Below are 15,237 nucleotides of genomic sequence, written 5' to 3'. Positions count from 1 at the left end.
CCTCTGGAAGTTCCTATACCTCTGAAGGGTATTGACTCCACGCCATTGGCTAGTAACAAACCACAATACTGGACACAAGTAACTATGCGTATTAATCCGGATCACCAGGAGATTATTCGCTTCCTTGTGTTGTATAATCTACATGATGTGTTGGTGCTTGGATTGCCATGGCTGCAATCTCATAACCCAGTCCTCGACTGGAAAGCAATGTCTGTGTTAAGCTGGGGATGTCAGGGGACTCATGGGGACGTACCTTTGGTTTCCATTTCGTCATCTATTCCCTCTGAGATTCCGGAATTTTTATCTGATTATCGTGACGTTTTTGAGGAGCCTAAACTTGGTTCACTACCTCCGCACAGAGATTGCGATTGTACTATAGATCTGATTCCGGGCAGTAAGTTTCCAAAGGGTCGTTTATTTAATCTATCTGTGCCTGAACATGCTGCTATGCGGGAATATATTAAGGAGTCCTTGGAAAAGGGACATATTCGTCCTTCGTCATCTCCCTTAGGAGCCGTTTTTTTCTTTGTATCTAAAAAAGATGGCTCTTTGAGGCCGTGTATTGATTATCGGCTTTTGAATAAAATCACGGTTAAATATCAGTATCCTTTGACACTGCTTACTGATTTGTTTGCTCGAATAAAGGGGGCCAAGTGGTTCTCTAAGATTGATCTTCGTGGGGCGTATAATTTGGTGCGAATTAAGCAGGGGGATGAGTGGAAAACCGCATTTAATACGCCTGAGGGCCATTTTGAGTATTTAGTAATGCCTTTTGGTCTTTCAAATGCCCCTTCAGTCTTTCAGTCCTTTATGCATGACATTTTCCGTGATTATTTGGATAAATTTTTGATTGTGTATCTTGATGATATTTTGATTTTTTCGGATGACTGGGACTCTCATGTCCAACAGGTCAGGAGGGTTTTTCAGGTTTTGCGCTCTAATTCCTTGTGTGTAAAGGGTTCTAAGTGCGTTTTTGGGGTTCAAAAGATTTCATTTTTGGGGTACATTTTTTCCCCCTCTTCCATTGAGATGGACCCTGTCAAGGTTCAGGCTATTTGTGATTGGACGCAACCCTCTTCTCTTAAGAGCCTTCAGAAGTTTTTGGGCTTTGCTAATTTTTATCGTCGATTTATAACTGGTTTTTCTGATGTTGCTAAACCGTTGACTGATTTGACTAAGAAGGGTGCTGATGTTGCTGATTGGTCCCCTGCTGCTGTGGAGGCCTTTCGGGAGCTTAAGCGCCGCTTTTCTTCCGCCCCTGTATTGCGTCAGCCTGATGTTACTCTTCCTTTTCAGGTTGAGGTTGACGCTTCAGAAATTGGAGCTGGGGCGGTTTTGTCGCAGAAAAGTTCCGACTGCTCCGTGATGAGACCTTGTGCGTTCTTTTCTCGTAAATTTTCGCCCGCTGAGCGAAATTATGATATTGGTAATCGGGAGCTCTTGGCTATGAAGTGGGCTTTTGAGGAGTGGCGTCATTGGCTTGAGGGGGCTAGACATCAGGTGGTGGTATTGACCGACCACAAGAATTTGATTTATCTTGAGTCTGCCAGGCGCCTGAATCCTAGACAGGCGCGCTGGTCGTTATTTTTCTCTCGGTTTAATTTTGTGGTTTCTTACCTACCAGGTTCTAAAAATGTGAAGGCGGATGCCCTTTCTAGGAGTTTTGAGCCTGATTCCCCTGGTAATTCTGAACCTACAGGTATCCTTAAGGATGGAGTGATATTATCTGCTGTTTCCCCAGACTTGCGACGGGTCTTGCAGGAGTTTCAGGCGAATAGACCTGATCGTTGCCCGCCTGGTAGAATGTTTGTTCCTGATGATTGGACCAGTAGAGTCCTCTCGGAGGTCCATTCTTCTGCGTTAGCAGGTCATCCTGGAATCTTTGGTACCAGGGATTTGGTGGCTAGGTCCTTCTGGTGGCCTTCCCTGTCTCGAGATGTACGAGTTTTTGTGCAGTCTTGTGATGTTTGTGCTCGGGCCAAACCTTGTTGTTCTCGGGCTAGTGGATTGTTGTTATCCTTGCCTATTCTGAAGAGGCCTTGGACTCACATCTCCATGGATTTTATTTCTGATCTCCCTGTTTCTCAGAAGATGTCTGTCATCTGGGTGGTGTGTGACCGTTTCTCTAAGATGGTCCATTTGGTTCCCTTGCCCAAATTGCCTTCCTCATCCGAGCTGGTTCCTCTGTTTTTTCAAAATGTGGTGCGCTTGCATGGTATTCCGGAGAATGTCGTTTCTGACAGGGGAACCCAATTCGTGTCTAGATTTTGGCGAGCGTTCTGTGCTAGGATGGGCATTGATTTGTCTTTTTCGTCTGCTTTCCATCCTCAGACTAATGGCCAGACCGAGCGAACTAATCAGACCTTGGAGACTTATTTGAGGTGTTTTGTGTCTGCGGATCAGGATGATTGGGTTGCCTTTTTGCCCTTGGCGGAGATTGCCCTCAATAATCGGGCTAGTTCTGCCACCTTGGTTTCTCCTTTCTTCTGTAATTCGGGGTTTCATCCTCGTTTTTCTTCCGGTCAGGTGGAGTCTTCGGATTGTCCTGGAGTGGATGCTGTGGTGGAGAGGTTGCATCAGATTTGGGGGCATGTGGTGGACAATTTGAAGTTGTCCCAGGAGAAGACTCAGCATTTTGCCAACCGCCGTCGTCGTGTTGGTCCTCGTCTTTGTGTTGGGGACTTGGTGTGGTTATCTTCTCGTTTTGTCCCTATGAAGGTTTGTTCTCCTAAGTTTAAGCCTCGGTTCATCGGCCCGTACAAGATATTGGAGATTCTTAACCCTGTGTCCTTTCGTTTGGACCTCCCTGCATCTTTTTCTATTCATAATGTCTTCCATCGGTCATTGTTGCGCAGGTATGAGGTACCGGTTGTGCCTTCCGTTGAGCCTCCTGCTCCGGTGTTGGTTGAGGGTGAGTTGGAGTACGTTGTCGAGAAGATCTTGGACTCCCGTGTTTCCAGACGGAGACTTCAGTATCTGGTCAAGTGGAAGGGCTATGGTCAGGAGGATAACTCTTGGGTGACAGCCTCTGATGTTCATGCCTCCGATTTGGTCCGTGCCTTTCATAGGGCTCATCCTGATTGCCCTGGTGGTTCTGGTGAGGGTTCGGTGCCCCCTCCTTGAGGGGGGGGTACTGTTGTGAATTTGGTTTCTGGGCTCCCCCGGTGGTTTCTGGTGGTACTGCACTTGTGTGCTTCATCTCCTCTGTTCACCTGTTTTCCATCTGGATGTGGGAGTTTTCTATTTAGCCTTGCTCCTCAGTCATTTCTATGCCGGCCAACAATGTTACCAGAAGCCTTTCTGTTGCATGTTCCTGCTCCTAGACTACTATCAGCTAAGTTGGACTTGTTGTCCTAAGTTTGTTTTGCATTTTTGTTCCAGTTCTCTGTGATTGAATATTTCTGAGGCTGGAAGCTCTTGTGAGCTGAAATTGCCACTCTGGTGTCATGAGTTGATATTAGAGTCTTAAAGTAATTTCAGGATGGTATTTTGAAAGGGTTTTCAGCTGACCGTGAAGTTCCCTTTTCTGTCTTCCTACTATCTAGTAAGCGGACCTCAATTTGCTAAACCTATCTTCATACTTCGTATGTCAATTTCCTCTAAAATCACCGCCAATATATGTGGGGGCTACTGTCTGCCTTTTGGGGAAAATTTCTCTAGAGGTAAGCCAGGTCTGTATTTTCCTCTGCTAGGGTCAGTCAGTTCTCCGGCTGGCGCTGGGCGTCTAGGGATAAAACGTAGGCACGCTACCCGGCCACTGTTAGTTGTGCGGTAGGTTTAGCTCATGGTCAGCTCGAGTTCCCATCTTCCAAGAGCTAGTCCTTTTGTATGCTTTATTACGTTCTCTTGCCATTGAGAACCATGACACAGTACGCATCATCATGTAGGGCCATTATACTGTGCGCAGCATCATGTAGGGCCATTATACAGTATGCAGCATCATGTGGGGCCATTATACTGTACGCAGCATCATGTAGGGCCATTATACTGTACGCAGAATCATGTGGGGCCATTATACTGTAAGCAGCATCATGTGGGGCCATTATACTGTACGCAGCATCATGTGAGGCAATTATACTTTAAGCAGCATCATGTGGGGCCATTATACTGTACGCAGCATCATGTGGGGCCATTATACTGTCTGCAGCATCATGTTGGGAATTATACTGTAAGCAGTATCATGTGGGGCCATTATACTGTACGCAGCATCATGTTGGGCAATTATACTGTATGCAGCATCATGTGGGGCCATTATACTGTATGCAGCATCATGTAGGGCCATTATACTGTATGCAGCGTCATGTGGGGCCATTATACTGTACCCAGCACCATGTGGGGCCTTTATATTGTATGCAGCATCATGTGGGGCCATTATACTGTACGCAGCATCATGTGGGGCCATTATACTGTATGGCGCATCATGTTGGGCCATTATACTGTAAGCAGCATCATGTGGGGTCATTATACTGTACGAAGCATCATGTGAGGCCATTATACAGTATGCAGCATCATGTGGGCCCATTATACTGTATGAACACTCATGTGATGTCATTATACAGTACGCAGCATCATGTGGGGCCATTATGCTGTACGAAGCATCATGTGAGGCCATTATACAGTATGCAGCATCATGTGGGCCCATTATACTGTATGAAGCATCATGTGAGGCCATTATACAGTATGCAGCATCATGTGTAGCCATTATACTGTATGCATCATCATACGAGGCCATTATACAGTATGGAGCACTGTGGGGCCATTATACAGTATGGAGCATCATGTGTGGCCATCATACAGTATGGAGAATCATGTGTGGTCATTATACTGTACGCAGCATCATGTGGGGCCATTATACAGTATGAAGCACTGTGTGGCCATTACACAGTATTGAGCATCATGTGTGGCCATGATATAGTATGGAGCACTGTGTGGCCATATTTTTTTCTGTTTAAAATAATTGTTTATGAAACAGTGTGATCAGCAGTGCTAAATGGGTGTGAATGGGGTGTGGATATGGGTATGACTAGTTGTGAAATGGGCGTGGTCGGGGGCGTGACCTAAAATTTGCACTGCGTGCGCTACAGCCTTTGTCCCTCTTTGCCTTCTTCAAAAGTTGGGAGGTATGACATTATCTGCACGCAGAGAGTTTTAACTGTTATCTGTGGTATTACATAGGACCAGGGCCGGACTGGCCATTGGGCACTTTTGGCAAATGCCAGAAGGGCCGGTGCCAGTAGTGGGCCACTGCACGCCGACTCACCTCCCCCAGCGCTGCCGCATTCAACTATACCGGCGTCTATGACGCCGGTACAGTTGATTGCACTGATGGAGGAGAGAGCGTCTGCTGACCCCCCCTCTCCCATCATTCCCTGCTCTGCCTCTGACATTGTGGGTGTGCGCGCACTCACTGTGTGCCAGGCAGTGCAGCGGCAGCCACCGAGACAGGAGCAGGGAGCAACGCGGGCATGAGGAGAGGTGAGGAGTGTGCTTTGTTTTGTTTTACTGGACTGTGGGGCCATTCTCGGGGGAGGAGGAGAGATGCGGGCTGTGCTGTATACTACTACGTGGGCTGTGCTGTAAACTACTATGTGGGCTGTGCTGTACGCTGCTAAGTGGGCTGTGCTGTGTACTGGTACGTGGGCTGTGCTGTATACTGCTAAGTGGGCTGTGCTGTATACTGCTACGTGGGCTGTGCTGTATACTGCTACATGGGCTGTGCTGTATACTGCTACATGGGCTGTGCTGTATACTGCTACGTGGGCTGCGCTGTATACTGCTAAGTGGGCTATGCTGTATACTGCTACATGGGCTGTGCTGTATACTGCTACGTGGGCTGTGCTGTATACAGCTACATGGGCTGTGCTGTATACTGCTACATGGGCTGTGCTGTATACTGCTATGTGGGCTGTGCTGTATACTGCTACATGGGCTGTGCTGTATACTGCTATGTGGGCTGTGCTGTATACTGCTACATGGGCTGTGCTGTATACTACTGTGTGGGCTGTGCTGTATGCTACTGTGTGGGCTGTGCTGTATACTACTGTGTAGGCGATGCTGTATACTAGTGTATGGACTGTGCTGTATACTACTGTGTGAGCTGTGCTGTATACTACTATGTGGGCTGTGCTGTATGCTACTACGTGGGCTGTGTTATCTGCTATGCGAGTTGTGCTATATTCTATGCGGGTTGTGCTATATACTATGCGGGCTTTGCTATATACTATGGGGGTATGTTATATTCTATGGGGAGGCCGTGTTATATACTATGGGGGTATATTATATTCTATGGGGGAGGCTGTGTTATATACTATGGGGGGCTGCATTATATTCTATGGGGGCTACATTATATATTATGGGGAGGTGGGCTGTATTATATTCTATGGGGGGCTGTATTATATTTATATTCTTTGAGGGGTGATTGCATCATACTCTATGAGGTGGCTGCATTAAACTATGAGGGGGGCTGCATTATATTCGATGGGGTGGCTGTATTATATTCTGCAGGGTAGTGGCTGCATTATACTACATGTGGGCTGCATTATACTGTATCGAGGACTATGGGGAATACGTTATACTATATGAAGAACTATGGGGTGCATTAAACTATGGGAAGTGAATTGTACTACATGGATGAGTATGGCGGTGCATTATACTATACTAGATTGTGGCCCGATTCTAACGCATCGGGTGTTCTAGAATATGCATGTCCCCGTAGTATATGGACAATGATGATTCCAGAATTCGCGGCAGACTGTGCCCGTCGCTGATTGGTCGAGGCAACCTTTATGACATCATCGTCACCATGGCAACCATTATGACATCTACGTCGATACTGTGCCCGTCGCTGATTGGTCGAGGCGAATTCGCGGCAGACTGTGCCCGTCGCTGATTGGTCGAGGCAACCTTTATGACATCATCATCGCCATGCTGTGCCCGTCGCTGATTGGTCGAGGCCTGGCAGCCTCGACCAATCAGAGACACGGGATTTCTACGTCGATACTGTGCCCGTCGCTGATTGGTGGAGGCCCAGGCGGCCTCGACCAATCAGACGCGGGATTTCCAGGACAGACAGACAGAAAAACCCTTAGACAATTATATATATAGATGGAGCACTATGAGGAGTGTATTATGCTATATGGAGGACTATTTTAATATATGGAGGACTATAGGGAGTGTATTATACTATATGGAATACTGTGGTGCACATTATAATATATGGAGGACTATGGGGTGTATTTTACTAAACAAGTAAAATGCTGCATATTCAGATGATACTGTATGGTGATCTGTTAGTGATCTATTAGTGATCGTTCTGTCCCATCATTATTCCTCAGTTGGTGGAAAGAGGTTGGTAAACAAGCGTTGAACGACTTCAGTATTGTCGATCAAACTCATTTAGCGGCCTGAACTCAGCGCTTGTAAATACAACCAAAATGCTTTTGTGTGATCTGCAATATGTTAGGATTTGGGGTCCCATTTTAAACTTTGCCTAGGGCCCCACTTTGCCTAAAACTGGCCCTGCCTACACGCGTACAAAGATACAGTCACCATGTGACAAGTGAGCCTGTGTAACTTCAAATGCCAGAGCTGAATTTTAGGCTATGTGCACACGTCAGGATTTCTTGCAGAAATTTCCTGATCAAAACCGGACATTTTGTGCTGTGCAAGAAATCCCCATGCGTTTTTTTTCGCGTTTTTCTCACGTTTTTGGCGCGTTTTTAACGCTTTTTTTTGCGCGTTTTTTCCGGAGCTTTACAAAGCATTAAATAGCTTGAAAAATCTGCAAAATTAATGAACATGCTGCGTTTTTTACCGCAATGCGTTTTTTCATGGAAAAAAAACGCATCATGTGCACAAAAATTGCAGAATGCATTAAAAATGATGGGATGCTTATGTATGCGTTTTTAAAGCATTTTTCCCGCGGAAAACGGCCGAAAAAAAAAACTTGAAAAATCCTGAATGTGTGCACATAGCCTAAGTCCCAGTTCGGCCCTGCATAGGACTGCAGGTATCATCTTCTACATTGTCTGTGCTCATTGAGAGTTATCACTGCATTATCTGTGGTGTTACATAGGACTGCAGGTCACATCTGCTACATCATCTGTTCTCAGAGTTATCACTCTGTTATTTGTGGTGTTACATAGGACTGGAGCTAATATCTACTACATTATCTGTGCTCGGGGAGTATTATCACTTTGTTATCCAAGGTGTTCCATAGGACATCAGGTAACATCTGCTACGTTACATCTACATTCGGAGTTATCATTGCTTTATCTGTGGTTTTACATAGGACTGCAGATGAAAGGCTAACGTGACTTTAATTTTAAGTACTCTTTCTTTTATTTGTGCATGGGTGTGAAAAGAAGCCTTGTCTGCAAAAGGAGCAATGCTTCAGTGTAAGGGCTCATTTCCACTTGCGAGAAAAAAAGCGGTCCGATTTACGGACTGAAAAAACGGAGGTAAATCATGCGAGTGTCATGTGATTTTTTATCGTAACATCCGTATGACATCCGTATTGCTGTCCGATTTTTAAGCACCGGTGTTCTTTGAAAAGCCAGCAAATCAGTGCTGTGTACAATTAAATCACACTGACAGATTAGAATAGAATAGATATATACTGTACATATAGAATAGGTATATATACATATACACTCACCGGCCACTTTATTAGGTACACCATGCTAGTAACGGGTTGGACCCCCTTTTGCCTTCAGAACTGCCTCAATTCTTCGTGGCATAGATTCAACAAGGTGCTGGAAGCATTCCTCAGAGATTTTGGTCCATATTGACATGATGGCATCACACAGTTGCCGCAGATTTGTCGGCTGCACATCCCAAAGATGCTCCACACAAGGCAGGATGGATCCATGCTTTCATGTTGTTTACGCCAAATTCTGACCCTACCATCCGAATGTCGCAGCAGAAATCGAGACTCATCAGACCAAGCAACGTTTTTCCAATCTTCTACTGTCCAATTTCGATAAGCTTGTACAAATTGTAGCCTCAGTTTCCTGTTCTTAGCTGAAAGGAGTGGTACCCGGTGTGGTCTTCTGCTGCTGTAGCCCATCTGCCTCAAAGTTCGACGCACTGTGCGTTCAGAGATGCTCTTAGGCCTACCTTGGTTGTAACGGGTGGCGATTTGAGTCACTGTTGCCTTTCTATCAGCTCGAACCAGTCTGCCCATTCTCCTCTGACCTCTGGCATCAACAAGGCATTTCCGCCCACAGAACTGCCGCTCACTGGATTTTTTTTCTTTTTCGGACCATTCTCTGTAAACCCTAGAGATGGTTGTGCGTGAAAATCCCAGTAGATCAGCAGTTTCTGAAATACTCAGACCAGCCCTTCTGGCACCAACAACCATGCCACGTTCAAAGGCACTCAAATCACCTTTCTTCCCCATACTGATGCTTGGTTTGAACTGCAGGAGATTGTCTTGACCATGTCTACATGCCTAAATGCATGGAAAAGGCACTTCCTTGAAGAAGCGGCGCTTTCTAGCCGCGAAACACGTGTCGGGGTTGTTATTCTGGTGGGACCCCGCTCCTCTATTTCCCCTCCTGCGTCCTGGTAAGCTGATTCAGGCTGTTTTACTGTTTACACATTTACCCTGTTGATCTGGCATCTAGTTACCAGCTGGTCGCTGAACCAGGCTGTACTGCATGGAAGGGATTTCTCTACTGCTTTTTCTTCCCTTCCTGGATCATTGTATAGCATGGGGATTCTAGAGGGGTGGGTTTCCCCCGATATATGTGTATCATGGCAACTACTATATACCTCTAAATATTACTGATGTTGGTTTTAAATCTTTGTAATAATAAAGTATTTTTTCTATATATTATGCTCCGGTTTCTCCTATTTTTTTAAATGTTTTTTGGAGCGAATTGATGGGTCTGGCTATATATAACACACATGTGTTTGCCCCAGACCAATAATATGACTTTGGGACTTGCAATATTATATATATGTATATAGGTGTCTCACTGACATACAGTTATATGAAAAGGTTTGGGCACCCCTATTAATCTTAAGCTTAATGTTTTCTAAAAATTGTTTTTTTTGCAACAGCTATTTCAGTTTCATATATCTAATAACTGTTGGACACAGTAATGTTTCTGCCTTGAAATGAGGTTTATTGTACTAACAGAAAATGTGCAATCTGCATTCAAACAAAATTTGACAGGTGCATAAGTATGGGCACCTCACCAGAAAAGTGACATTAATATTTAGTAGATCCTCCTTTTGCAAACATAACAGCCTCTAGTCACTTTCTGTAGCTTTTAATGAGTTCCTGGATCCTGGATGAAGGTATTTTTGACCATTCCGCTTTACAAAATAATTCCAGTTCAGTTAAGTTTGATGGTCGATGAGCATGGACAGCCCTCTTCAAATGATCCCACAGATGTTCAATGATATTCAGGTCTGGGGACTGGGATGGCCATTCCAGAACAGTGTAATTGTTCCTCTGCATGAATGTCTGAGTAGATTTGGAGCGGTGTTTTGGATCATTCTCTTGCTGAAAGATCCATCCCCTGCGTAACTTCAACTTTGTCACTGATTCATGAACATTATTGTCAAGAATCTGCTGATACTGAGAGGAATCCATGCGTCCCTCAACTTTAACAAGATTCCCGGTGTCGGCATTGGCCACACAGCCCCAAAGCATGATGGAACCTCCACCAAATTTTACTGTGGGTAGCAAGTGTTTTTCTTGGAATGCTGTGTTTTTTTGCCACCATGCATACCGCTTTTTTGTATGACCAAACAACTCAATCTTGGTTTCATCAGTCCACAGGACCATCTTCCAAAAATAAATTGGCTTCTCCAAATGTGCTTTTGCATAACTCAGACCACTCTGTTTGTGGCGTGCTTGCAGAAACGGCTTCTTTCGCATCACTCTCCCATACAGCTTCTCCTTGTGCAAAGTGCGTTGTATAGTTGACCGATGCACAGTGACACCATCTGCAGCAAGTTGATGCTGCAGCTCTCTGGAGGTGGTCTGAGGATTGTCCTTGACTGATCTCACCATTCTTCTTCTCTGCCTTTCTGATGTTTTTCTTGGCCTGCCACTTCTGGCCTTAACAAGAACTGTACCTGTGTTCTTCCATTTCCTTACTATGTTCCTCACAGTGGAAATTGACAGGTTAAATCTCTTAGACAGCTTTTTGTATCCTTCCCCTGAACAACTATGTTGAATAATAATTGTTTTCAGATCATTTGACAGTTGTTTTGAGGAGCCCATGATGCCACTCTTCAGAGTAGATTCAAACAGGAGAACAACTTGCAAGTGGCCACTTTAAGTAGCTTTTCTCATGATTGCATACACCTGGCTATGAAGTTCAAAGCTCAATGAGGTTACAAAACCAAAAAAAAGTGCTTTAGTAAGTCAGTAAAAAGTAGGTAGGAGTATTTAAAACAAGAAAATGATAAGGGTGCCCATACTTATGGACCTGTCAAATTTTGTTTGAATGCAGATTGCACATTTTCTGTTAGTACAATAAACATCATTTCAAGGCAGAAACATTACTGTGTCCAACAGTTATTAGATATATGAAACTGAAATAGCTGTTGCAAAAAAACAATTTTTATAAAACATTAAGCTTAAGATTAATAGGGGTGCCCAAACTTTTTCATATAACTGTATATATATGTATATATACAGTGCCTACAAGTAGTATTCAACCCCCTGCAGATTTAGTAGGTTTACACATTTGGAATTAACTTGGCATTGTGACATTTGGACTGTAGATCAGCCTGGAAGTGTGAAATGCACTGCAGCAAAAAAGAATGTTATTTCTTTGTTTTTGTTTTTTTTTTTAAATTGGGAAAAGTTTATTCAGAGGGTCATTTATTATTCAACCCCTCAACCCACCAGAATTCTGTTTGGTTCCCCTAAAGTATTAAGAAGTAGTTCAGGCACAAAGAACAATGAGCTTCACATGTTTGGATTAATTATCTCTTTTTCCAGCCTTTTCTGACTATTTAAGACCCTCCCCAAACTTGTGAACAGCACTCATACATGGTCAACATGGGGAAGACAAAGGAGCATTCCAAGGCCATCAGAGATCATGGAGGGTCACAAGGCTGGCAAGGGGTACAAAACCCTTTCCAAGGAGTTGGGCCTACCTGTCTCCACTGTTGGGAGCATCATCCGGAAGTGGAAGGCTTATGGAACTACTGTTAGCCTTCCACGGCCTGGACAGCCTTTGAAAGTTTCCTCCCGTGCCGAGGCCAGGCTTGTCCGAAGAGTCAAGGCTAACCCAAGGACAACAAGGAAGGAGCTCCGGGAAGATCTCATGGCAGTGGGGACATTGGTTTCAGTCAATACCATAAGTAACGTACTCCACCGCAATGGTCTCCGTTCCAGACGAGCCCGTAAGGTACCTTTACTTTCAAAGCGTCATGTCAAGGCTCATCTACAGTTTGCTCATGATCACTTGGAGGACTCTGAGACTGACTGGTTCAAGGTTCTCTTGTCTGATGAGACCAAGATCGAGATCTTTGGTGCCAACCACACACGTGACGTTTGGAGACTGGATGGCACTGCATACGACCCCAAGAATACCATCCCTACAGTCAAGCATGGTGGTGGCAGCATCATGCTGTGGGGCTGTTTCTCAGCCAAGGGGCCTGGCCATCTGGTCCGCATCCATGGGAAGATGGATAGCACGGCCTACCTGGAGATTTTGGCCAAGAACCTCCGCTCCTCCATCAAGGATCTTAAGATGGGTCGTCATTTCATCTTCCAACAAGACAACGACCCAAAGCACACAGACAAGAAAACCAAGGCCTGGTTCAAGAGGCAAAAAATCAAGGTGTTGCAGTGGCCTAGTCAGTCTCCTGACCTTAACCCAATTGAAAACTTGTGGAAGGAGCTCAAGATTAAAGTCCACATGAGACACCCAAAGAACCTAGATAACTTGGAGAAGATCTACATGGAGGAGTCGGCCAAGATAACTCCAGAGACCTGTGCCGGCCTGATCGGGTCTTATGAAAGACGATTATTAGCTGTAATTGTAAACAAAGGTTATTCCACAAAATATTAAACCTAGGGGTTGAATAATAATTGACCCACACTTTTATGTTTAAAATTTATAAAAATTTAACTGAGCAACAAAACTTTTTGGTTTGTAAGATTTATGCATCTGTTAATAAATCCTGCTCTTGTTTGAAGTTTGAAGGCTCTAACTTATTTGCATCTTATTAAACCTGCTAAATCTGCAGGGGGTTGAATACTACTTGTAGGCACTGTACCTATTCTATGTGTATATATCTATTCTATTCTAACTTGTCAGTGTGATTTTACTGTACACCGCGCTGAATTACCTGCTTTTCAAAGGACACCGGTGCGTAAAAATCGCACAGAACTCGCATGGTGCGATTGCTGTGCGTTTTTTTTCTTGCACCCATTGACTTACATTGGCGAGTCTCGTCCGAGAATTGCAGCAATACGCAGCATGTTGCGATTTTTTTCCCAGTCCGATTTCAGCTGAGAAAAAAAATCGCGAATGAAAAGACACCTATTGAATAACATTGGTCCGAGTGCAATCCGATTTTTTATCGGATTGCACTCATCCGTTTTCCTTGCAAGTGGAAATGAGCCCTAAGACCAGAAAAAAGCAACTGTGTCATGCTCATGGTGGAGCCAAACACAACATGGTCTGGCAGCTGGTGCAATTTTTTATACACCTACACAGAAAAGGCTTAAATAGTGGCACTTCCCAAAACAATACAAAATCCAAACAGAACAAGGAAGCAAATGCCAAGAGTAGTATTCAATCACTTTATTATCAACAAGTTTAAAAAATAAAGAAATAGTAATAAAAAATGGAGATACAATTGCAGAATTCAACCGCCTAACTGGGTGGTATACCCCTGTATATTAATCCCATATGACGTACTATCCCGTCAAGGTGACCTGGGACTTAATTCCCAGTTATGGGATAGTACCTCATAGTCGATCGGCCGCGCTCACGGGGGGAGCGCGGCCGATCGCCTCCGGGTGTCAGCTGATTATTACAGCTGACATCCGATACTATGTGCCAGGAGCGGTCACAGTAACCCCCGGAACACTGCGATCAAACATGATCGCAGCGTTCTGGTGGCATATGGAAGCATCGCGCAGGGAGGGGACTCCCTGCGTGCTTCCCTGAGACCCTCGAAACAACACGATGTCATCGCGTTGTTCAGAGGGTCTCCTACCTCCTCCTCCCTGCAGGCCCCGGATCCAAAATGGCCACGGGGCTCCTTCCGGGTCCTGCAGGGAGGTGGCTTGCAAGCACCTGCTCAGAGCAGGCTCCAGCAAGCCTCCCTGCAGTGACTGTCAGATCACTGATCTGACACAGTGCACTGCAAAGTGTCAGATCAGCGATCTGATAATACTTAGTCATGTCCCCCCTGGGGCAATGTTATAAAGTAAAAAAAAAATATTTACATGTGTAAAAAATAATAATTCCTAAATAAAGAAAAAAATATATATATTGTTCCAATAAATACATTTCTTTATCTAAGTAAAAAAAAAACAATAAAAGTACACATATTTAGTATTGCCGCGTCCGTAACGACCCGACCTATAAAACTGTCCCACTAGTTAACCCCTTCAGTGAACACCGTAAAAAAAAAAAAAAAACAGGCAAAAAACAACGCTTTATTATCATACCGCCAAGCAAAAGTGGAATAACACGCGATCAAAAAGACAGATATAAATAACCATGGTACAGCTGAAAACGTCATCTTGTCCTGCAAAAAAAGGAGCCACCATACAGCATCATCAGCGAAGAAATAAAAAAGTTATTGTCCTCAGAATAAAGTGATGCAAAAATAATTATTTTTTATATAAATAATTTTCATCGTATAAAAGCGCCAAAACAATAAAAAATGAGATATCGCTGTAATCATACTGACTCGAAGAATAAAACTGCTTTATCAATTTTACCAAACGTGGAACAGTATAAACGCCCTCCCCCCCAAAAAAAGAAATTCATGAATAGCTGGTTTTTGGTCATTCTGCCTCACAAAAATCGGAGTAAAAAGCGATCAAAAAATGTCACATGCCCGAATATGGTACCAATAAAAACGGAAACTCGTCCCGCAAAAAACAAATCCTCACATGACTCAGTGGACAAAAATATGGAAAAATTATAGCTCTCAAAATGTGGAGATGCAAAAACTATTTTTTGCAATAAAACCGTCTTTTAGTGTGTGACAGCTGCCAATCATAAAAATCCGCTAAAAAACCCA

The sequence above is a fragment of the Ranitomeya variabilis genome, chromosome 2, assembly GCF_051348905.1.
Source record: "Ranitomeya variabilis isolate aRanVar5 chromosome 2, aRanVar5.hap1, whole genome shotgun sequence".
Taxonomy (NCBI): Eukaryota; Metazoa; Chordata; class Amphibia; order Anura; family Dendrobatidae; genus Ranitomeya; species Ranitomeya variabilis.
The sequence above is the reverse complement of the archived record's forward strand: the minus strand, read 5'-3'. Positions refer to the sequence as shown.